This window comes from Schistocerca piceifrons, chromosome 9, assembly GCF_021461385.2.
Source record: "Schistocerca piceifrons isolate TAMUIC-IGC-003096 chromosome 9, iqSchPice1.1, whole genome shotgun sequence".
Classification (NCBI taxonomy): Eukaryota; Metazoa; Arthropoda; class Insecta; order Orthoptera; family Acrididae; genus Schistocerca; species Schistocerca piceifrons.
The window spans coordinates 176,734,408-176,760,573 of NC_060146.1; the positions used below are offsets into that span (position 1 = coordinate 176,734,408).

General features: G+C 45.7%; 1 pseudogene; it reads left to right on the plus strand.

Annotated features, from left to right (window-relative positions):
* The first annotated feature begins 17,567 nt into the window (after positions 1-17,567).
* On the plus strand, positions 17,568-17,685 carry LOC124717455 (annotated as a pseudogene).
* The last annotated feature ends 8,481 nt before the right edge of the window (positions 17,686-26,166 follow it).

Genomic DNA, 26,166 nt, shown 5'->3' on the forward strand with positions numbered 1-26,166 from the left:
TAGACGAGCGAACCGACCGTCAAATCAGTGAGACAAAGAGGGTGCATTGTTTGCACGAGAGAATGTGATGCATCCACCCCGGAAAATGCTGCTCGTGTGGGACGAACTGTTTCGGCAGTGCAACGGATAGGTGCAGAGTGGTTCACGGCAAGCCGTAGAACCTCGACGAGACGGGTCAGGTCGCACTGCCCACACCACCCCCCTGAGAAGATCTACACCTAATCCGAATGGCATTGCAGGACAGGTCTGCATCGTCCTCGCCTCTGACGCAACAGTGGAATACATCGAATACTAACAGTAGTGACAATAGGTCGCAGTTTATTCCGGCACGGGTTACGTGCGCGTCGTCCACTTCTCCGTCTACCTTTGACGAATGTGCAGAAACAGGCTAGACGGCAATGGTGTATAGAACGACGTCACGGTGGACAGGAATGGTATCAGATAGTGTTTAGTGTTATCGGACGAATGCACGTTCTGTTTGTTTGAAAACAGTAGCCGCTTTTGTTTTGCCACAGAAAGCGGGGGCAGCTGCACAGCGACTGCATTCGCACCAGAAATACGGCGCAACCTCAGAGCCTTGCGGAGTCGCGTGCTGTTGGATTCGACCACAAATCACTGTTGGCGCGTGTAGAGGACACCAGTGCGACCTACGTGAATGACATCCTGCGACCCGTACATCTACATCTACATTTATACTCCGCAAGCCACCCAACGGTGTGTGGCGGAGGGCACTTTACGTTCCACTGTCATTACCTCCCTTTCCTGTTCCAGTCGCGTATGGTCCGCGGGAAGAACGACTGTCTGAAAGCCTCCGTGCGCGCTCTAATCTCTCTAATTTTACATTCGTGATCTCCTCGGGAGGTATAAGTAGGGGGAAGCAATATATTCGATACCTCATCCAGAAAGGCACCCTCTCGAAACCTGGACAGCAAGCTACACCGCGATGCAGAGCGCCTCTCTTGCAGAGTCTGCCACTTGAGTTTGCTAAACATCTCCGTAACGCTATCACGCTTACCAAATAACCCTGTGACGAAACGCGCCGCTCTTCTTTGGATCTTCTCTATCTCCTCCGTCAAACCGATCTGGTACGGGTCCCACACTGATGAGCAATACTCAAGTATAGGTCGAACGAGTGTTTTGTAAGCCACCTCCTTTGTTGATGGACTACATTTTCTAAGCACTCTCCCAATGAATCTCAACCTGGTACCCGCCTTACCAACAATTAATTTTATATGATCATTCCACTCCAAATCGTTCCGCACGCATATTCCCAGATATTTTACAGAAGTAACTGCTACCAGTGTTTGTTCCGCTATCATATAATCATACAATAAAGGATCCTTCTTTCTATGTATTCGCAATACATTACATTTGTTTATGTTAAGGGTCAGTTGCCACTCCCTGCACCAAGTGCCTATCCTCTGCAGATCTTCCTGCATTTCGCTACAATTTTCTAATGCTGCAACTTCTCTGTATACTACAGCATCATCCGCGAAAAGCCGCATGGAACTTCCGACACTATCTACTAGGTCATTTATATATATTGTGAAAATCAATGGTCCCATAACACTCTCCTGTGGCACGCCAGAGGTTACTTTAACGTCTGTAGACGTCTCTACATTGATAACAACATGCTATGTTCCGTTTGCTAAAAACTCTTCAATCCAGCCACACAGCTGGTCTGATATTCCGTAGGCTCTTAGTTTGTCTTAACAGGCGACAGTGCAGAACTGTATCTTACTCTTTCTGCACAACACCCCAGACGCCATTTTTCAGCAATAAAATGCACGACAACAAGCTGAATGAACACGTGCCTTCTTGGTGTCACAGGATGTCAGCCTTTTGCCCTGAGCCGCCAAATCACCAGACTGGTCGCCAAACGACAGATACACTGCTGTGACCCAATATCAACCACCATGGATTAACTTTCGAACTAGGTGAAAGTAGCATGGATGACTATACCATAGGATACCATTCGCGCCCTGTAAGCGTCGATGCCATCACGCATGGACCAAGTTATCAAGGCCATCGCAGGTGCGGGGCCTACAAGGCAACAGGACACATGCAGAACAGAGGTGACTGAAATGCTCATAATTTCTGAAAACATACTTATGTACATGTCCTGTGAATATGAATGTCGTGTCTCTAGTCGTTCAAAGTGTTAGTTTTTTTTTCTTTTTTTTTCACCGTCAGTAATAAGATCGGTATTTATGCAGCCCGAGATGCCACCCGAGAATGTCAAGCGTTGGCGTTTACACAAAAAAGTTTAATGACCACTGCGTTAAACGTCCGCACCACAGCATCGTAGCATTAAGGCCAAAATTAAATGGCTCACCTTTTACTACAGCGCGATAATTCGATTTCAATAACATCGGAAGTGTTGCAGCAGTATCAACCCAACCAGACGCCTGAAAGAATTCATATGCATTCATCAAAACTAGACATGATTGTCTTATTGAGACTGCCGCGATTGTTCTTTGAATAAAATTATGGAATTTCAGTCTTTGATGGCTATTTTTTACTTTAGTAACCGGTTTCAGGCTAGCTGCCCATCTTCAGGTCATATATTGCAGTTACAGAGTAACCTGTCAGTACAGAACTATTGGTTCGCTGTCATAACTCAGCGAACCAATAGTTCTGTACTGACAGGTTACTCTGTAACTGCAATATATGATCTGAGGATGGGCAGCTAGCCTGAAACCGGTTATTGAAAATAAAAAAATAGCGATCAAAGACTGAAAAGCCACATTTTTATTCATATGCATTCGCCTGACGCAGCCGTATCATTTCCTTTGCTGCCGAAAACTAATTACGGCACGATGGTCCACTTTATACAAGGGGCGTAAAAATTTTGTTTTGGCTCCTCTAGATCCGTGCTGTGGCACAACAACACGGGCATTTCCATGTATACCAGGACTACAGGCATGTACTCAAAAAATTATACTCATTTATTTTTTTCGAGACGATAAATACGAGTAGAACTCGATGCGTAGTTTCTTCTGGATGTGCTGACTGTTCATTATTTTAGCCTTACTGTAACTGGTTCTCAGGCCCACTTTCTCACTTGTTATATCAAACTCTCATATGCGTTACTGACGTTTATGTGCATCAAAGGTCATCAGTAGGGTCTCTATTATTAAACAGCTAAAATGGAGCACAATTTCAGTCGCAGGTTCTCTATACACGGTGATTAAGCTGCCCCTAGCGATTGGTTTTATGCAACCTGCAACGCCTTCAAATACCGCATGCAAGTATCTCGTTTGCTGCGCACATACTATTAGTCCCACAGAAAAAAAATGAATAAGACCTTTTTGTAGAAAATTTAATGTAGTTAAATTTTGTAGTGGGATGCACTTTCGCGGGAGGCCATAGTTTTCGAATTATTAAATTTCCTACAAAATGGTGTGCACTTTTTATGTAGGACTAATAGTCTGGGTTTAGGAAGTAACAGAATATGAAAATCTGGCCTATGGTGTTTGAAGGTGTTGCAGGTTGCATAAAACCCATCAGTAGAGGCTGCAGAATAATCCTACATATCGGCTTACAGGGGCAACAAAAATTTCATTTTCGGTTCTTCATGTAATTATTGATCCAATTTAAAAATTCTGATCATTATGAGGTATAGTCTTACATCAGGGGATTAACACAATAATCCAAGTATTAAGATTATAGTCTACGTGTATGTGTTGAGGGACTAACTCACGGCGCACAAATTACCCAAATTCTGAAACTTCCTGGCACATTAAAACTGTATGCCAGACCGACACTCGAACTCTGGACCTTTACTTTTCGCAAGCAAGTGTTCTACTGTCTGAGCTACTCAAGCACAACTCGGGACACATGCTCATGCTCACAGCTTTACTTCCGCCAGTACCTCGTCTCCTTCCTTCTAAACTTCACAGAAGCTCTACTGCGAAACTTACAAGGCTAGCACTCTTGCAAGAAAGGATATTGCGAAGATATGAGTTGGCCACAGCCTGGGAAATGTTCGCAGAATGAAATTTTCACTTTGCTGCGGAGTGAGCGCAGATACGAAACTTCCTGACATTACAACTACATGCCGGACCGAGACTCAGAAGGCAAAGATCCTGAATTCGAGTTTCGGAGAGTTGCCTATCAGTGCAAACTCCGCTGCAGAGCGAAAATTTCATTCTACCCAGATTTAATTAATTATGTATTTGATGATGACAGCACTTACCGACTTCCAACGAAATTAACATGTAATGTCAAATATTTTCCAAACATTTTCTCTATGATTCCCCACTCTCCATACCCACACCCACACGCATACACACGCGCACACGAAAAATAATGAAGGAAAGAAGCTACTGCTTACTACGTCCTCGCTGTTCGTAAGGTAAAACTTCAGCACAGACACGGCGTTTTAATTTGTTACTTCTTTACAAAACTTCGGAAAGAACAGAGACCATATCCATATAACTGAGGCGGAAGTTAGATACCAGCCCAGTATTCACCTAGAGGACTGTGGAAAACCGCGTAAATGCACTTCCAGGCAGGCCGGCACGATCCTAGTCGCGAATCTGCCGGGCGGATCGTGTCCGGGACCGGCGCACCACCCCGTCCCGCAAGCGGAGCCTCAACACGCACGTCTATCCAGGTGTGCGGTTTAATGCTTAGTTACAAATATTCTACACACTAACTCATCTGTAAAGTAGTCCGATGTTTCAAGCCTTTTTATACATGGCACTTCCCCTGCTTACGGAAACGTGGCTGGAGAACAGGGGTAGGGGCGGGGCAGATGCGTGGGTGATTCAGGCACATTCCACTGACCTCTGTTCCTTTCCCCGTTTCCCCAATTTATGGTTCCGGAAACTACCACTATGGTTGCTGCTATTTTGGAAAGCGCAGTATCCTGTGAACAGATTCATTCAACACCGGTTCTACATCTACAATTATACTCCGCAAGCCACCCAACGGAGTGTGGCGGAGGGCACATCAAGTGCCACTGTCATTACCTCCCTTACCGGTTCCAGTCGCGTATGACTCGCGGGAAGAACGACTGCCGGAAAGCCTCCGTGTGCGCTCGAATCTCTCTAATTTTACATTCGTCATGTCCTCTGGAGGTATAAGTAGGGGGAAGCAATATATTCGATACCTCATCCAGAAACGCACCCTCTCGAAACCTGGACAGCAAGCTACACCTCAATGCAGAGCGCCTCTCTTGCAGAGTCTGCCACTTGAGTTTGCTAAACATCTCCGTAACGCTATCACGCTTACCAAATAACCCTGTGACGAAACGCGCCGCTCTTCTTTGGATCTTCTCTATCTCCTCCGTCAACCCGACCTGGTACGGATCCCACACTGATGAGCAATACTCAAGTATAGGTCGAACGAGTGTTTTGTAAGCCACCTCCTTTGTTGATGGACTACATTTTCTAAGGACTCTCCCAATGAATCTCAACCTGTTACCCGCCTTACCAACAATTAATTTTATATGATCATTCCACTTCAAATCGTTCCACACGCATATTCCCAGATATTTTACAGAAGTAACTGCTACCAGTGTTTTTCCGCTATCATATAATAATACAATAAACAATCCTCCTTTCTACGTATTCGCAATACATTACATTTGTCTATGTTAAGGGTCAGTTGCCACTCCCTGCACCAAGTGCCTATCCTCTGCAGATCTTCCTGCATTTCGCTACAATTTTCTAATGCTGCAACTTCTCTGTACACTACAGCATCATCCGCGAAAAGCCGCATGGGACTTCCGACACTATCTACTAGGTCATTTATATATATATTGTGAAAAGCAGTGGTCCCATAACACTCCCCTGTGGCACGCCAGAGGTTACTTTAACGTGTGTAGACGTCTCTCCATTGAGAACAACATGCTATCTTCTGTTTGCTAAAAACTCTTCAATCCAGCCACACAGCTGGTCTGATATTCCGTAGGCTCTTACTTTATCAGGCGATAGTGCGGAACTGTATCGAACGCCTTCCTGAAGTCAAGGAAAATAGCATCTACCTGAGAGCCTGTATCTAATATTTTCTCGGTCTCATGAACAAATAAAGCGAGTTGGGTCTCACACGATCGCTGTTTCCGGAATCCATGTTGATTCCTACAGAGTAGATTCTGGGTTTCCAGAAATGGCATGATACGCGAGCAAAAACATGTTCTAAAATTCTATAACAGATCGATCTCAGAGATATAATCCTACGGTTTTGCGCATTTGCTCGACGACCCTTCTTGGAAACTGGAACTACCTGTGCTCTTTTCCAATCATTTGGAACCTTCCGTTCCTCTAGAGACTTGCGGTACACGGCTGTTAGAAGGGGGGCAAGTTCTTTCGCGTACTCTGAGGTGTATACAGTGTACGGGCAACCCAACTGAAGCGATCAACAGCTGATTCACGCACATCGGTTCCCCGTCCTGTCCTCCACCGCTGCTGTAGCCACAGGCGTTGTCCGCTGCCTAGGAGAAACCCGGGGCAGGCTTCTCCGTGTTCCACGACGGCTCGCATTACCGGTGACGTCACCACTTCGCCTCTGCATCGCAGCGCTTGACGCAGTCCGGCCGACAGATTAGACACAAGCAGGCGCCGCGGAAATCAGCCATTATCGCCATTGTTCCCGCAGGCGCTCGCCTATCACAAACAAGGGCGCGATAAGATACCCCTTAAAAGGTACGGATCGTGTCGCAAGCAAACCAGACACCTGCGAATATAAGCTGGTTCCTATAAATTAGACTTTTTTTTGGGGGGGGGGGGGGGGGCGCAGTTGTCACGGGACTCGAGTAAGTAGTCACTAGTGTAGATTTGCAGGAAACTACCATGTAGCCAGCAAAGTAGCACTCCGCTTGCGTCACCTGTATGATGCTGACTGCGGCAAGTTTGAAGGTAGAGAGGCGCCTGGGAGTGGGAGAGCTTATTATCTGGGTCAGACAACTTACCTCTTAAGGGAGTATTGTACGTGAAATTCGTCGAAATCTGACGTTTTCTGTTTCTACTCCATAATGTACTTCGGACTTTCCTGAACATTTTGGTATATAATACATTAAAATTAGACAATTTTGAGACCTTCAAATAATATTTTGAATGTTGACGTGTGACTGTCAAATTTCACGGCTACGCATATACTATCACTGCTGAGGAGTCATATCTTGCGAACAACACAGTCTAGAAGGCTGTGAATTGCTTTGTTTTGTGCCTATTGCTACGTCTCTGAAGTTGGCATTATCAATAAACAAATCAGTCCTTTGTTTCTGATACTGTCGTATGACAAGACAAAATGAGCTGGAAGACTAACGGACAAAGTAATTCATGAGTTACAGGGAGGCCAGTAGAGATAACTGTGACAACTTAGAGAAGATGAAAAAAGCTGTGTGGAGCAGTCTCTCACACCTACAACGTGCTGACATGAGGGAAAGTTTCCAACCGATTTCTCATACACAAACAGCAGTTGACCGGTGTTGCCTGGTGAAACGTTATGATGCCTCGTGTAAGGAGGAGAAATGCGTACCATCACGTTTCCGACTTTGATAAAGGTCGGATTGTAGCCTATCGCGATTGCGGTTTATCGTATCGCGACATTGCTGCTCGTGTTGGTCGAGATTTATTGACTGTTAGCAGAATATGGAATCGGTTGGTTCAGGAGGGTAATATGGAACGCCGTGCTGGATCGCATCGGCCTCGTATAACTAGCAGCCGAGATGACAGGCATCTTATCCGCATGGCCGTAACGGATCGTGTAGCCACGTCTCGATCCCTGAGCCAACAGATGGGAACGTTTGCAAGACAACAACCATCTGATTGAAGAGTTCCTACACAACAGAACGCAGCATGTCATTCTCAACGGAGAGAAGTCTTCCGAAGTAAGTGTGATTTCAGGTGTGCCTCAGGGGAGTGTCGTAGGACCGTTGCTATTCACAATATACACAAATGACCTTGTGGATGACATCGGAAGTTCACTGAGGCTTTTTGCGGATGATGGTGTGGTATATACAGAGGTTGTAACAGTGCAAAATTGTACTGAAATGCAGGAGGATCTGCAGCGAATTGACCCATGGTGCAGGGAATGACAACTGAATCTCAATGTAGACAAGTGTAATGTGCTGCGAATACATAGAAAGAAATATCCCTTATCATTTAGCTACAATATAGCAGGTCAGCAACTGGAAGCAGTTAATTCCATAAATTATCTGGGAGTGCGCATTAGGAGTGATTTAAAATGGAATGATCATATAAAGTTGATCGTCGGTAAAGCAAATGCCAGACAGATTCATTGGAAGAATCCTAAGGAAATGCAATCCGAAAACAAAGGAAGTAGGTTACAGTACGCTTGTTCGCCCACTGCTTGAATACTGCTCAACAGTGTGGGATCCGTGCCGGATAGGGTTGATAGAAGAGAGAGAGAAGATCCAACGGAGAGCAGCGCGCTTCGTTACAGGATCATTTAGTAATCGCGAAAGCGTTACGGAGATGAACTCCAGTGGAAGACTCTGCAAGAGAGACGCTCAGTAGCTCGGTACAGGCTTTAGTTGAAGTTTCGAGAACATACCTTCACCGAGGAGTCAAGCAGTATATTGCTCCCTCCTATGTATATCTCGCGAAGAGACCATGAGGATAAAATCAGAGAGATTAGAGCCCACACAGAAGCATACCGACAATCCTCCTTTCCACGAACAGTACGAGACTGGAAAAGAAGGAAGAACAGATAGAGGTTCCAAAGGCACCCTCCGCCACACATCGTCAGGTGGCTTGCTGAGTATGGATGCAGATGTATATGGACGAACAGTTCGACGATGTTTGCAGCAGCCTGGACTATTAGCTGGGAGACCGTGGCTGCGGTTACCCTTGACGCTGCATCACAGACAGGAGCGCCTGCGATGGTGTACTCGACGACGAAGCTGGGTGCACGAATGGCAAAACGTCATTTTGTCGGAACGTCATTTTCTCGGATGAATCCAGGTTCTGTTTACAAAATCATGATTGTCGCATCCGTGTTTGGCGACATCGCGGTGAACGCACATTGGAAGCTTGTATTCGTCATCGCCACACTGGCGTATCACCCGGTGTGATGGTATGGGGTGCCATTGGTTACAAGTCTCGGTCACCTCTTGTTCGCATTGACGGCACTTTGAACAGTGGACGTTACATTTCAGATGTGTTACGAGCCGTGGCTCTACCCTTCATACGATCCCTGCGAAACCCTATATTTCAGCAGGATAATGCACGATCGCATGTTGCAGGTCCTGTACGGGCCTTTCTGGATACACAAAATGTTAGACTGCTGCCATGGCCAGCACATTCTCCAGATGTCTCACCAATTGAAAATGTCTGGTCAATGGTGGCCGAGCAACTGGCTCGTCACAATACGCCAGTCACTACTCTTGATAAACTGTGGTACCGTGTTGAAGCTGCATGGGCAGCTGTACCTGTACACGCCATCCAAGCTCTGTTTGACTCAATGCCCAGGCGCATCAAGGCCGTTATTACGGCTCATTTCTCAGGATCTATGCACCGAAATTGCGTGTAAATATAATTACATGTCAGTTCTAGTATATTTGTCCAATAAATACCCGTTTATCATCTGCGTTTCTTCTTGGTGTAGCAATTTTAATGGCCAGTAGTGTAAATCGGAGTTCTGGTTGATACAACGTTTGGTACCGATCTGGAGGTCCGGGTGTGAGCACAACAGAGGCACAGCAGGGGTCAGTGGCAGGAGGTCCACGTGGAGGGAGGAGTGAGCCGCGGAGGCTATTATAGGCCGTTCCCTCTGCGTGGGAGGCACCCTAGCGACCCGGCAGTGCGGGCGCGCCACAGTGCCGCGATATCAATACAAGCCCCGGCGCGCGTCGCCGTGGCAACGCGGATGCCGTCGCCATGGCAACCGCCGCTGCCGCCGCAGCGCCGAGAGTGAACCTGTTTCCGCGGCACCGGGCACCCCCTGGGCCCCGTCGTCATGGCAACGGCACTCTGCCGGCGCCGACGGTCCGAGGCCGCGGGAGGGGATCGAGTGGTGTCGCTCGAGAGCCGCCCCCGCCTCCGACGTACTTAGGCGCCCGGCTCCGCCGAAGAATTCTGCAGCAGCGCGCGATAAGGGCGAAAGTGACAACGAGCGAACACTGCCGTCGCACGGAGTCTCTTCTCAAATACAGTAATGGAAATAAGTATTCATACACTGGAGCGTGGAAAAGTAAACTGCCTTTATTGACATTACGAAACCAAATACGCTAATTGGACATCACTATACACACTGGCTGGTCGCCAATGCAGCTATGCTGGTATATAGAACGAGAATGAACAAGCCTTTACAAAATACAAAAACGTCTGCGAAGTTCTCTACTGCGCTGGGAATTAAATATTCATACACCAACAGAAAATGACACTTCTAATAAAGCAAGAACATGTTTAATACTTCGTATGCATACCTTTCCGATGTACTACTTCTCGCAACCTCCGTGCCATGGAATGGACCAATTTTCTTGTAGTTTCCGACGTCATACCTTGAAATTCTGAAGGTGGCAGGGATAAAATACAGGCAGCGAAAGGCTATTTACAATTTGTAAACAAACCAGATGGCAGTTATAAGAATCGAGGGACATGAAAGGTAAGCAGTGGTTGGGAAGGGAGTGAGACAGGGTTGTAGCCTCTCCCCGATGTTATTCAATCTGTATATTGAGCAAGCAGTAAAGGAAACAAAAGACAAATTCGGAGTAGGTATTAAAACCCACGGAGAAGAAATAACTTTGAGGTTCACCGATGACATTGTAATTCTGTCGGAGACAGCAAAGGACTTGGAAGAGCAGTTGAACGGAATGGACAGTGTCTTGAAAGGAGGATATAAGATGATCAACAAAAGCAAAACGAGCATAATGAAATGTAGTCTAATTAAGTCGGATGATGCTGAGGGAATTAGATTAGGAAATGAGACACTTAAAGTAGTAAAGGAGTTTTGCTATTTGGGGAGCAAAATAACTGATGATCGTCGAAGTAGAGAAGATATAAAATGTAGACTGGCAATGGCAAGGAAAGCGTTTCTCAAGAAGAGAAATTTGTTAACATCGAGTATAGATTTAAGTGTCAGGAAGTCGTTTCTCAAAGTATTTCTATGGAGTGTAGCCATGTATGGAAAAACATGGACGATAAATAGTTTGGACAAGAAGAGAATAGAAGCTTTCGAAATGTAGTGCTATGGAAGAATGCTGAAGATTAGATGGGTAGATCACATACCTAATGATGAAGTATTGAATAGAATTGGGGAGGAGAAGAGTATGTGGCACAACTTGACAAAAAGAAGGGACCGGTTAGTAGGACATGTTCTGAGGCATCAAGGGATCACAGATTTAGCATTGGGGGGCAGCGTCGAGGGTAAAAATCGTAGAGTGAGACCAAGAGATGAATACACTAAGCAGATTCAGAAGGATGTGGGTTGCAGTAAGTACTGGGAGATGAAGAAGCTTGCACAGGATAGAGTAGCATGGAGAGCTGCATCAAACCAGTCTCAGGACTGAAGACCACAACAACAACAACCTTCCCACTCTGTAAGAAGAGCCTCTTTCAAAGAGGCCTTACTACGGATGTCGTGTTTTCTCACTCCACAAGTGTTCGAACTACAAACCTGTATCATTGATGTCGGCTTGCAGTAGGATTTTGGAGCATAAACTGTATTCAAACATTATCAATCACCTCGAAGGGAACGATCTATTGATACGTAATCAGCATGGTTTCAGAAAACATCGTTCTTGTGCAACGCAGCTAGCTGTTTATTCGCACGAAGTAATGGCCGCTATCGACAGGGGATCTCAAGTTGATTCCGTATTTCTGGATTTCCGGAAAGCTTTTGACACCGTTCCTCACAAGCGACTTCTAATCAAGCTGCGGGCCTATGGGGTATCGTCTCAGTTGTGCGACTGGATTCGTGATTTCCTGTCAGGAAGGTCACAGTTCGTAGTAATAGACGGCAAATCATCGAGTAAAACTGAAGTGATATCAGGTGTTCCCCAGGGAAGCGTCCTGGGACCTCTGCTGTTCTTTATCTATAAAAATGACCTGGGTGACAATCTGAGCAGTTCTCTTAGGTTGTTCGCAGATGATGCTGTAATTTACCGTCTAGTAAGGTCATCCGAAGACCAGTATAAGTTGCAAAGCGATTTAGAAACGGTTGCTGTATGGTGTGGCAGGTGGCAGTTAACGCTAAATAACGAAAAGTGTGAGGTGATCCACATGAGTTCCAAAAGAAATCCGTTGGAATTCGATTACTCGATAAATAGTAGAGTTCTAAAGGCTGTCAATTCAACTAAGTACCTGGGTGTAAAAATTACAAACAACTTCAGTTGGAAAGACCACATAGATAATATTGTGAGGAAGGCGAGCCAAAGGTTGCGTTTCATTGGCACGACACTTAGAAGATGCAACAAGTCCACTAAAGAGACAGCTTACACTACACTCGTTTGTTAGAATATTGCTGCGCGGTGTGGGATCCTTACCAGGTGGGATCGACGGAGGACATCGAAAGGGTGCAAAAAAGGGCAGCTCGTTTTGTATTATCACATAATAGGGGAGAGAGTGTGGCAGATATGATACGCGAGTTGGGATGGAAGATCTATATACGAAATTTCTGTCACGAACTTTCTCTTCCGAATGCAAAAATATTTTGTTGAGCCTAACCTACATAGGTAGGAATGATCATCAAAATAAAATACGAGAAATCAGAGCTCGAACAGAAAGGTTTAGGTGTTCGTTTTTCCCGCGTGCTGTTCGGGAGTGGAATGGTAGAGAGATAGTATGATTGTGGTTCGATGAACCCTCTGCCAAGCACTTAAATGTGAATTGCAGAGTAACCATGTAGATGTAGATGGGATTAAAAAAAATGGTTCAAATGGCTCTGAGCACTATGAGACTTAACTCCGGAGGTCATCAGTCCCCTAGACGTAGAACTACTTAACTAACCGAAGGACATCACACACACATCCATGCCCGAGGAAGGATTCGAACCTGCGACCGTACCGGTCGCGCGGTTCCAGAGTGTAGCGCCTAGAGCCGCTCGGCCACCGCGGCCGGCCCGATGGGATTCAGGTCCGGACTCTGAGCTGGTGTTTTAACAGTGTGTGGAGTGTTGTAGAGCAACCACAGCCGGACAATTTGCGCCGTATGTTTGGGATCATCGTCCTGTTTGAAGTAATAATTTCTAGGAAGACCCAAGGCGTCAACACTGTTTGAGAATGTTCATATACACAAAACTGTCCGTGGTACCTTCCACAAACACTAATTTTCCGACACCGGAGACTGACATACAGCCCCATACCAACACTCCCACACCTCCGTGCTTCACCGTGGCTTGAATGTTGTTTCGGTAGAGGTCTGTATTCGGTCTTCTCCAGACTAAGATCCTACCACCATTGTGCATGATATTAAATTTTCTTTCATCACTAAACAATATACAGGGTGTTTCAAAAATGACCGGTATATTTGAAACGGCAATAAAAACTGAACGAGCAGCGATAGAAATACACCGTTTGTTGCAATATGCTCGGGAGAACAGTACATTTTCAGGCGGACAAACTTTCGAAATTACAGTAGTTACAATTTTCAACAACAGATGGCGCTGCAAGTGATGTGAAAGATATAGACGACAACGCAGTCTGTGGGTGCGCCATTCTGTACGTCGTCTTTCTGTTGCAAGCGTGTGCTGTTCACAACGTGCAAGTGTGCTGTGGACAACATGGTTTATTCCTTAGAACAGAGGATTTTTCTGGTGTTGGAATTCCACCGCCTAGAACACAGTGTTGTTGCAACAAGACGAAGTTTTCAACGGAGGTTTAATGTAACCAAAGGACCGAAAAGCGATACAATAAAGAATCTGTTTGAAAAATTTGAACGGACTGGGAACGTGACGGATGAACGTGCTGGAAAGGAAGGGCGACCGCGTACGGCAACCACAGAGGGCAACGCGCAGCTAGTGCAGCAGGTGATCCAACAGCGGCCTCGGGTTTCCGTTCGCCGTGTTGCAGCTGCGGTCCAAATGACGCCAACGTCCACGTATCGTTTCATGCGCCAGAGTTTACACCTCTATCCATACAAAATTCAAACGCGGCAACCAGTCAGCGCCGCTACCATTGCTGCACGAGAGACATTCGCTAACGATATAGTGCACAGGATTGATGACTGCGATATGCATGTGGGCAGCATTTGGTTTACTGACGAAGCTTATTTTTACCTGGACGGCTTCGTCAATAAACAGAACTGGCGCATATGGGGAACCGAAAAGCCCCATGTTGCAGTCCCATCGTCCCTGCATCCTCAAAAAGTACTGGTCTGGGCCGCCATTTCTTCCAAAGGAATCATTGGCCCATTTTTCAGATCCGAAACGATTACTGCATCACGCTATCTGGACATTCTTCGTGAATTTGTGGCGGTACAAACTGCCTTAGACGACACTGCGAACACCTCGTGGTTTATGCAAGATGGTGCCCGGCCACATCGCACGGCCGACGTCTTTAATTTCCTGAATGAATATTTCGATGATCGTGTGATTGCTTTGGGCAATCCGAAACATACAGGAGGCGGCGTGGATTGGCCTCCCTATTCGCCAGACATGAACCCCTGTGACTTCTTTCTGTGGGGACACTTGAAAGACCAGGTGTACCGCCAGAATCCAGAAACAATTTAACAGCTGAAGCAGTACATCTCATCTGCATGTGAAGCCATTCCGCCAGACACGTTGTCAGAGATTTCGGGTAATTTCATTCAGAGACTACGCCATATTATTGCTACGCATGGTGGATATGTGGAAAATATCGTACTATAGAGTTTCCCAGACCGCAGCGCCATCTGTTGTTGAAAATTGTAACTACTGTAATTTCGAAAGTTTGTCTGCCTGAAAATGTACTGTTGTCCCAATCATATTGCAACAAACGGTGTATTTCCATCGCTGCTCGTTTAGTTTGTATTGCCGTTTCAAATATACCGGTCATTTTTGAAACACCCTGTAGTATCCCAGAAATCTGCTGTCTTGGATACGTGCTGTTCTGCGAATTCCATCCGCCACTTCCTGTTCTTTTTGCTGATGTAGGGCTTTCGTCTCGGGACCCTGGCTCTGTAGCCCGAACGATTGAGAATGGTACGAACTGCCCTTGGAGTGATGTCCTTTCGGAAGTGGTCATGTATATATGCGGATAGTGCCGACGCTGTCGTTTTCGGGTTTTTCCTGGTGATTCTTAGTAGCATTCTGGTCTCTCTTGTTGTAAGCTTCTGCGGACGACCGTGTCGTTCACTGTTTATTACTACATGTCTGTCCTTATATCGCCTAATGATAGATTGCACAGTCGCTCGGCTTCGTCTTATGATGTTCGCAATTTCGGCATACGACTTGTGTTGAAGATATTGGGCGACAACGATGTTTCATTCCTCAATGGTCGTTTCCTTCCCCTTGCTGTTCCACGGTACCCACACGTCCGACGTGCTGTTTCTTCACGGCCGCCACACGACTACACAAGTGTGGCATGCACTCCGGGGCTGCGTCAGCCGTTTGTTTGGTTGAAAGTAGTCCGCTGTATGAATACATTTTGGCCCTTTCTTAGACCGTGCGGAGTGCAACATATTTCATTTTCACAGAATAGATTCTTGGCATACAGGAAGCTTCATTACCAAGAACATGGTTATCTGACGCTACATCATCGTACTTACTCGTATCGGCGCTGTGGGTGATTTACTATCCCAACACACCATCGTAGTCTGTCACAACCTACTGTATGAATTCTTATTTCCATGACTGTATGCGGCTCGCTCGAGAAATATCCCGTTCGTTATACTGTTTAAGCCACACATCGAAGAAGAACGGAAATAAAAGATGATTAAATGGTTCAAATGGCTCTGAGCACTATGGGACTCAACTGCTGTGGTCATCAGTCCCCTAGAACTTAGAACTACTTAAACCTAACTAACCTAAGGACATCACACACATCCATGCCCGAGGCAGGATTTGAACCTGCGACCGTAGCAGCAGCGCGGCTCCGGACTGGAGCGCCTTTAACCGCATGGCCACCGGAGGCCGGCAAAGATGATTAAAGAACGGGATTAGAATTCATGATGAAAAGACATCAATGATAAGATTCGCTGATGACACTGCTATTCTGACAAGGGGTGGCCACAACGTTGGATCACGTATTTACTTCAAACTTTGTACACCTTTAGTAAGCAATTAAAACAACGTACTGAACAAGTAGTAAGGTGCACTACTCCTGCAACTCTGAGAAAATCGCAAGAGAAATTGTACGCACCTATTATGCAAATGATGTAGCTGTGCTAAGGTGAAGGCTGTAAGAAGTCATTATGGTCACGTGTTTAGCTAATGTACATACGAAGAGGCTCGTGGATAAGACGACGGTTCGAATCCTGCTAATACTTACATTTTACTCTATATTTCTTCATCACTGGTCACATTATTTAATTTATATGACACTGAAGACGTAATCTCTCTCTCTCTTCTCAGCGATCACAGGCCCTGTAGACCACGCGCTGCATCAGCGATCTGCTTCCACCGCCTTCTATCTCTCGCAGTCTCTCTCCACCCTGCGGAAATTCCTAATGCTGCGATGTTCTCCTCTATGTCGTCTTTCCATCTTGTACGAGGTCGGCCCAATGGTCTTGTTGCCTGGTAGTTCCTTCAAATGCTTTCTTGGTGATTCTGTTGTTTTCCATTATGGCCACATGTCTAGCCCATTGCAGTCTCCTATTTTTTAATTTCTGGATGATAGTGGGTTGCTTCATTAACTGATAAATTTCACTATTCTTTCGAATTCTCCATACGCCATTCCCCAACACAGGTCCCCAGATTTTTCACATTACTTTTCTTTCGAAAACATTCAGTTTTTCTCTTTCAGTCTTTGTAAGCGTCCAGCTTTCTGAACCGTACAGTACTGTGGTGCAGATAATAGTGTTTCATATCTTCATCTTTGTGGTGATGGTCAAAGCTTTACTTTTGAGTGGGCTGCTTAGTGAGAACAGACATCTTGACCCTGAGGCTATTCTTTCATTTATATCCATTGTTATGATATTTTTACTGTTGAAACGTGATCGTCGGTCAATTTCAAAGTAAACATTTGGGTTTATCTCTATGGGGCTCGCAGAGCTCGGGAAGAGATAATGAAAACATCCTACGTGAATTTCCATGAAGTTGTCGAGTATTTCATACGTTATTTGTCTGTTTGCTATTTTTAATCAAAGTTTCAAGGACGAGGGACAGGCTTGGAAAGCCCAAGTCAAACCTAGATAAAAGATTATGCGAATGAAGTTATTTAGTAAGCCACAATGTGCCAGTCCACACGAGCAATGAACGATTACTCGTCCGACGTTCTCTCGAAGTCAACGCTGCAGTATGGTATTTGTCATACAGACATGGAAAACAAACTGTAACGGCATCTACTACATCGAATGAATGCAGTTTTCCCGCCTTTACAAGCAACGTTCAGAGTTTCTAAGGGAAAACGCGGCTCGCTGATATTTTGAAAGATTTCTCTTTCTTCCGATAGTATGGATTAAAGTTTAAGTTTGAGCGGGAGTCGAACCGTCACCTCACCTCATACAAGTTGCTCCTTATTGGGCAACGGCCTTGCCGCAGTGGATACACCGGTTCCCGTGAGATCACCGAAGTTAAGCGCTGTCGGGCGTGGTCGGCATTTGGTTGGGTGACCATCCAGGCCGCCATGCGCTGTTGCCATTTTTTGGGGTGCACTCAGCCTCGTGATGCCAACTGAGGAGCTACTCGACCGAATAGTATTGGCTTCGGTCAAGAATACCATCATAACGACCGGGAGAGCGGTGTGCTGACCCCACGCCCGTCCTATCTGCATCCTCCACGGAGGATGACACGGCGGTCGGATGGTCCCGGTAAGCCACTCGTCGCCTGAATACGGAGTGCTAGTTGCACCTTATTACTTGCACATTATGTTGTGGCCTACAAAAGATGCACAATGTTTGAAGTAAATCTGGGCCAACTAGAGGTGTACAAAGTTTGAAGTAAATTCGTGAGCCCAACGTCGTGGTCTCCCTTTGTCGGTGGAAGTGAAGAAGAATTAAAAGTGTACTCTGAATGGAACGAAAACTCTAATGAACACGCACTGTGGACAGAGTAAACCGAAGGGAGGAAGGAAGATAGAAGTGTTTGAGTCCAGTCGACAACGAGGTGATAAGGAACAGAGCGCACAAACTCTGATTAAGGCTAAGCGCGCGCACAGGTGATTTTTCAGTCGGGGCAACCGCTGTCCCGGAAGTACATTATGGTGTGCGCACAGCGCCAGGAAAAACCGCTACTATTTCAGTACCGCCGTAGATTTCATCGAAACAGCCGGCCGGGGTGGCCGAGCGGGGTTAGGCGCTACAGTCTGGAACTGCGCGATCGCTACGGTCGCAGGTTCAGATCTTGCTTCGGGCATGGATGTGTGTGATGTCCTTAGGTTAGTTAGGTTTAAGTAGTTCTAAGTACTAGAGGAATGATGAGCTCAGAAGTTAAGTCCCACAGTGCTCAGAGCCATTTTTCATCGAAACATTTTGTTTCGTGGCTCTTTTACTAGGAAGAACAGCGAGGAAACAGCCCAAATATCATTACCGGGTGCGTCCAATTGTAAGTTACTCTATCCTGTGCAAGCCTCTTCACCTGCAAATAACTACGGTAGCCTACATCCATTTGCAACAGCTTACTGCATTCATTCCTAAATCTCCATCTACAACTTTAACCCCCCCCCCCCCCCCCCACTCCGTTCCATCACCAAGCCGACGATTTATTCATGGCTCGTGTCGTATCAACCGACCCCTTTTTTAACACAAGTCATGCCATAAATCTCTCTTTTCCCCCCCAATTCTATTCATTCTCGTTAATTACTCGATCTACCCATTTAATCTTCAGCAATCTTCTGTAGCACCACATTTCAAAATAATCTATTCTCTTGTTGTCAGCTGCTTATCGTCCACGTTTAACTTTTGTACAAGGCTGCACTATAGACAAATACAGGGTGTATCAAAAACAATCACCAGATTTTTAAAAAATCATAGCTATTGTGTTAGTCGAGATGTGCGTGAACAACATACTGTTGGAAAGAGCAAACTCTTACACATTTACATGGTTTCCGCTAGGTAGCAGCAGTGTGCGCCGACTTCAATTGTGTAATCCGTTCATCATAAGAATAAACCTGCTGTAAACAGTGCACTGTGTATTCTTCCGCGTTTGCTGGAACCTCATTGGATTTCCGTTTCACGTGAGCCAAGCTGTCTAGCGTACTGTCAAGTACGATAATAAGGGTACGTTTTGTGCTGTGAGTTATGCGCACATCGACTTTGTGCTAATACGGGACAACAAACAGCTTTACCGACGCATTTAACTTTAACAGCACTGGCCGGTCAGCTGGTACAGCTAGCCTGCAGTGACGTGACAAGTTGCAGTTCACTCGTAAAAAGAGACGAGCAGAGGAGCAATACAGCTTCGAATGCCATTTAATTTTTAAGCTTAATGAAATAACACACTGCAAATCTCCCACAATACGCTCCTTATACGAAAACCGCAATACGTTATCGTTTATAGCTAACGTACTATTGTGATTAAAAACAAGAATGATGAAACTTCCTTACTCAACCACAGGGTAATTTTCCTGCATAAGCTGTGTGTAACCTAAGAGTACTGAAGGATTTCTGTATAGTTAAATACTGATGCCACTGAAGGTATTACAGTCACTCGTCTGGTAATCTCTTAGCTCCTTCCTTATCCGAATCCGAGAAATACATTTCAGTTCTGGAAGTGTTACCTGCTACGTTGATAACGAGCCTACAATAACAGAATTCACGAAGCTAACCAGGCGCAGCATTTTCTCTTCTTTTATGACGAGCCGTTCTATATCCGGCCAGCGTTCGGCAGCGACGAGTGGAAAAGCTGCGTGCGTTAGTTCCAGTGAAAATGGTGTCGGGATAACAGAAAGCGTTTAGTGTTCTACGTTTTGCCAAGTGCGGGTCAGTAATAACTGTTCTGCTTGACTTTCGTACTAGGTATGGTGTGGATCCTCCTGCAGCACAGAGCATTAGACGATGGTGTGAACAATTCCGAGAAACAGGTTGGTTGTGTAAAGGCAAATCGCCGGGCCGTCCCAGAGTGAACGATACAGACGTCGAACGTATCCGCCATAGTTTCACAAGGAGTGCGCAGAAATCCGTTCGCCGTGCAGTTCGACAGCTCACCATGCCCCCAATATCCGTCTGGCGTGTGTTGCGTCGACATTTACATATCAAACCATACAAAATTCTGCCACTGCAAGCGCTTCGTGAAGGTTACAACAACGCGTGGAGTTCTGTAATATCGTTCTTGGCAAGACGGATGAAGACAGTTTTCTTCCACGCTTAGTATTTAGTGACGATGCACACTTAAATGGAAAGGTGAAAAGTCAACGTGAGACTAAGGGGTAAGGAACAATCAGATGAAGTTGCGCAATACGAGTGGGACTCTCCAAAATTTAATGTGTTTTGTGCAGTTTCGAGGGTTTTCTTAGCCGGGAACTCTGTTACAGGAAGCACATATCTCGATATGCTTTAAGAACTTTCTCTTCCCACAGTTGGAGAAAGATTCGAACGACTTCGTTTACCAACAGGCAACTGGCAACTGAAAGTGCGGGAATTTATGAATCAATGGATTACTGAACGATGGATCAGTCGCATTTGACCAGATGATTCAGCCTTACATTACTGGCCTCCGAGGTCACCGTACCTGACTGTATGTGATTATTTCTTGTGGCGCTAATAAAAGATTGTTGATGTGCCTCCGATAGCAACAACAATGAATGAATGGAGATATCGCATAAACAGCAGCTGTGGAAACTGTTCAAGACAAGCTCGCTGCAGTGTGGAAAGAATTTGAATACCGCATTGATATATGTCGTGCATCACAAGGTGGGAATATTGAACTCCTATAAAGGGTACGAAAAGAAACCAGTTTCCTGTTCATCAAAAAACAAAATTCATTGTGTATGTTCATTAGTTCCAGAAATATAGAAATGGCAAATCGGATGATTCTTTCTGATAAACACTCAAAAATACTTCCTAACACTTAAATCTATATTAGATCGCCGTTGTCCGTATCGCAAAGCCAGATTCATGTTGCAGTGGTCTGAGGGCATGACAGTGAACTTACGTTGATGTCCGTCACCAACTTCACCCAATCTGAAGCCGATGGACAAGGTCTGGGACGCTACCTGGAGCCAGCCAGCTCCGCGCTCACAAACCACCGACAGGTATGATTTACGGGAATTACGTGACCTACTGCCGAAAACCTACTAAGGACTTTTAGAATGCTGCTGTGCGGCGTTCCGAAGGTGAATCAACACGCTATCAATCATGTGGACCTCAAGTTTTCGCTTATCGGTGTATGTATCAGTTTAATTACATTAGCTGAAATGAACTGGATGGATGATGGATGAAGGTGAAATGGCAGCGTAAAATGGGCAGTGTAGTGACAAACGAAAATTTGTGTCAGACCTCGACCCGAATATCCTGTTTCTCACTAGTGGTCGCCTCTGTCACTGTGCTACCTCAGGGTGTCTCCAGGCCTCACTGTATTCACCCTATTACCCCGTACGACCTTCGAACGTTAAATAGTAATGTGAGACCTTAGTTTCTCCTGGCGTATACAACCTTCAAATAACTTCCGGGAATTCAGCCAGGTAACACTTTCAGCGACCACTGATATTTCGGCGGGAGAACACCCCGCCATTTTCAAGGCAAGCTGCAACGGACAGGCGGCGTACGTGCAAATTTGAAACCTCTGTTCTCTGACTGAAGCAGGAAAGATAACACACACACAGTGAACACTAGTGCCACCAGAGATGACCAAAGTCAGAGCTATCGATACTGAGACTACGAATTCGCAGGTGAGGTAGCATTGACTCTGTCGTCCATGTTATATAATAACACCGAGATATTGGCATGCACGTCCAGCTATTGGGACAGTGTTATTAGGGAGGCAGTTGAGATTATATTAGCGAGAAACCTCGTTAACAGGAATGGAGGTTTCTGTTTAAACTCTGTTTGGAATCCGGCTCTCTCCCTTGTCAAAAAACAGGAGGACAGAGTCAACGCTACCTCACCTGGGAATTCATAGTCTCACTATCGATAGCTCTGACTTTGGTCATCTTTGGTGGCACTAGTGTTCAGTGTGTGTGTTATTTTTCCTACTTCAGTTTTAGAACCGAGGTTTTAAATTTGCATGTACGCCGCCTGTACGTTGCAGTTTGCCTTGAAAATGGCGGGGTGTTCTGTCGCCGAAATACCGGCGGTCGCTGAAAGTGTTACCTGGCAGAATTCCCGGAAAATATTTGAAAATTAAATGGTAATGTCAGTGTCAGTCACAGTCTGAGACACCTTGATATAGGGCAGCGATTAAGTCAACTATTCGTGGAAAACGGGAAATTCAGATTCGGCTTGCCGTCCTTCACAAATTTTCATTGGTTGTGACATATTCATTACATTTCGGGCTCATCATTTCTGACCGGTTTCCGCTTAAGTTGCAGCTTGATTGATTTCATCGCCATCATCCACTCACTTCACAGCAGCGAATCTAATTTGATTAACAAGTTATGGGAGATGAAGCAAGTCGGCGGTCTACCTTAGACACATTAATGTGACCCCTCTCCAACAGCCTGAATAACAACCGTTTGCAGCGCTTACAGCTGCAAGACGTGCGGGAATGGAGTCAGTGAGGTTCTAGAAGATGTGGAGACATGCAGAGTCCAGTGTCGTATCAGCTGCGCTATGTTTCTCGGTCAAGATCCAAGGCGCCATAAAGGTGATCCCACATATTCTCAGTCTGCTACAAATCCGGGAGTCTGGTGGCCATATAGTACGGTAAATTTATCTTGACGCTCTTCGAACCACACACGTACACTGCCTGCTGTGTGACACGCTGCATGGTCCCGCTGGTAGATGCCATCGTGCCGTGGAAAAACAAACTGCATGTAGGTGTGGATGCATACTTAAGTTGATCCATTGGGCCTTGCGCAATGACGAGATGACCCAGGGAATTCCACTAAAACGTTCCCCATTACCACAATACTCCCTTCTCCGGCCTGGGCTCTTCCGAGAATTGTTACATGGCTGTACAACCCAACAGCCATCTGTCCGATGGAGCATAAATCGTCATTCATCTGAAAATGTCACTACCGCCACTACATGGACGTCCAGTTTCGGTACTGGCATCCATGTTTCAGTCTTCGTCGCCAATGAACACCAGTCAGCATGGGTACATGAGTATGGGGCGCCTGTTGCAGGGACACACACGCAGCAACGTTCGCGAGACACTGTAGCCCCTCGGTTCATTAGGGCTGTCAGTTCCTCCATAGTTGAACGTCTATTCGCCCCTGCATACCTTCGCAGCCGTCGTCGGCCCCATAATTCCAATCCCAAAGAAAGCAGGTGTTGACAGATGTGAAAGTTACCGAACTATCAGTTTAATAAGTCACAGCAGCAAAATACTAACGCGAATTCTTTACAGACGGATGGAAAAACTGGTAGAAGCCGACCTCGGCAAAGATCAGTTTGGATTCCGCAGAAATGTTTGAACATGTGAGGCAATACTGACCCTACGACTTATCTTAGAAAATAGATTAAGGAAAGGCAAACCTACAATTCTAGCATTTGTAGACTTAGAGAAAGCTTTTGACAATGTTGACTGGAATACTCTCTCTCAAATTCTGAAGGTGGCAGGGGTAAAATACAGGGAGCGAAAGGCTATTTACAATTTGTACAGAAACCAGATGGCAGTTATAAGAGTCGAGGGACATGAAAGGGAAGCAATGGTTGGGAAGGGAGTGAGACAGGGTTGTAGCCTCTCCCCGATGCTATTCAATCTGTATATTGAGCAAGCAGTAAAGGAAACAAAAGAAAAATTCGGAGTGGGTATTAAACTCCATGGAGAAGAAATAAAAACATTGACGTTAGCCGATGACATTGTAATTCTGTCAGAGACAGCAAAGGACTTGGAAGAGCAGTTGAACGGAATGGACAGTGTCTTGAAAGGAGGATATAAGATGAACATCAACAAAAGCAAAACGAGGATAATAGAATGTAGTCGAATTAAGTCGGGTGATGCTGAAGGAATTAGATGCTTAAAGTAGTAAAGGAGTTTTGCTATTTGGGGAGCAAAATAACTGATGATGGTCGAAGTAGAGAGGATATAAAATGTAGACTGGCAATGGCAAGGAAAGCGTTTCTGAAGAAGAGAAATTTGTTAATATCGTAGAGGGAGGCCAAGAGATGAATACACTAAGCAGATTCAGAAGGATGTAGGTTGCAGAAGGTACTGGGAGATGAAGAAGCTTGCACAGGATAGAGCAGCATGGAGAGCTGCATCAAACCAGTCTCACGACTGAAGACAACAACAACAACAACAACAACAACAACAACAACAATGGTGCACCACAGTTGCCTCGACGCCGATTTTGGATAGCGCCATTTTGCCATACTCGCTACAATTTAACCACGGTGACACGCGAACAGTTTACGGACTTAATCAAATGGTTCAAATGGCTGTAAGCACTGTGGGACTTAACATCCGACATCATCAGTCCCCTAGACTTAGAACTACTTAAACCTAACTAACCTAAGGACATAACACACATCCATGCCTGAGGCAGGATTCGAACCTCCGACCGTAGCAGCAGCGCGGTTCCGGACTAAAGCGCCTAGAACCGCTCGGCCACAGCGGCCGGCCAGACTTAATCGTTTCGAAAATGCTTCCACCCCTCTCCCGAAGGACAATGATCGTACCCTTTTGGACGTCAGATCAATCGCTCCTTTTCCACATTACGACAACGACTGCAAAGTTTTCTGCGAGTCGAATCGCAGATTATATACCCTCCACTGCTAGTGCTGCCACCTCCCATCAGAAAGTGGTTGTTGCACGTTTGCGTCGAACACAGGCGGTGGTCACATTAATGTGACTGGACCGTGTATTTTCCGGGACAGTTTTGTTTTTATCATCCGGTACATAAATGTTCTTTTCATAAATTGAAACAAAGCTTTTGTTGCTGCAATCTACATTTATTTGTGTTCCAGACACGTTTGGCTTTTTTACATTATAGTGTCTTCGGTGAATTAGTAAAAAACTATTAAAACCACTAAAGGAGCCTTGCCATAAAAGATGAATCACATATCTATGATTATTTATGTATCATACATACATGTATATACTTTGCAACAACAAGGCGTTCAGAATGAGATTTTCACTCTGCAGCGGAGTGTGCGCCGATATGAAACTTCCTGGCAGATTAAAACTGTGTGCCGGACCGAGACTCGAACTCGGGACTTTTGCCTTTCGCGGACAAGTGCTCTACCAACTGAGCTACCCAAACACGACTCACGCCCCTTCCTCACAGCCTTACTTTTGCCAGTAACTCGTCTCCTACCTTCCAAACTTTACAGAAGCTCTACTGCGAACCTTGCAGAACTAGCACTTCTGAAAGAAAGGATATTGCGGAGACGTGGCTTAGCCACAGCCTGGGCGATGTTTCCAGAATGAGATTTTCACTCTGCAGGGGAGTGTGCGCTGATATGAGAAGGCTGTGAGGGCGGGGCGTGAGTCGTGCTTGGGTAGCTCAGTTGGTAGAGCACTTGCCCGCGAAAGGCAAAGGTCCCGAGTTAGCGTCTCGGTCCGGCACACAGTTTTAATCAGCCAGGATGTTTCAAGGCTTTTCAGTTTATAAAATGAATAATAATTTTTGAAGACGGAACAGGCAGCCAGCATAATCCCTGGAGGTGAACATTGTGACGAAAATGAGTAACTGAATTGTTGCAATATAAAATGGGACGAACATCGGAAACTGGTGCCAGAGAAGGCTTGAAGAAATTAAGCCTTCTTGGGACGTATCAGTCTGCGTTTAGTGCACGTGTTGCAGAAACGTCATGCCAATCCTAGATAGCTGCCTCAGTGTTTCTAGTCAATGTCATGCCACCGTGAATCAATGCACCGACGGAATTTTGGGGGAGGGGTGGGGGGCGCTGCGCTGCTAGAATCATGAGCAGGTCGGTATTTAAAAAAGGGAAGGTCAGGATTTAACATTCCTTCGACGAGGTCGTCATTAGAGAAGGACAGGAATGCGGAACGGAATTGAGTGTCCTTTTAAAAAGTACCATTGCAGCATTAGTCTTAACCGATCTCAGAAAAACGAAA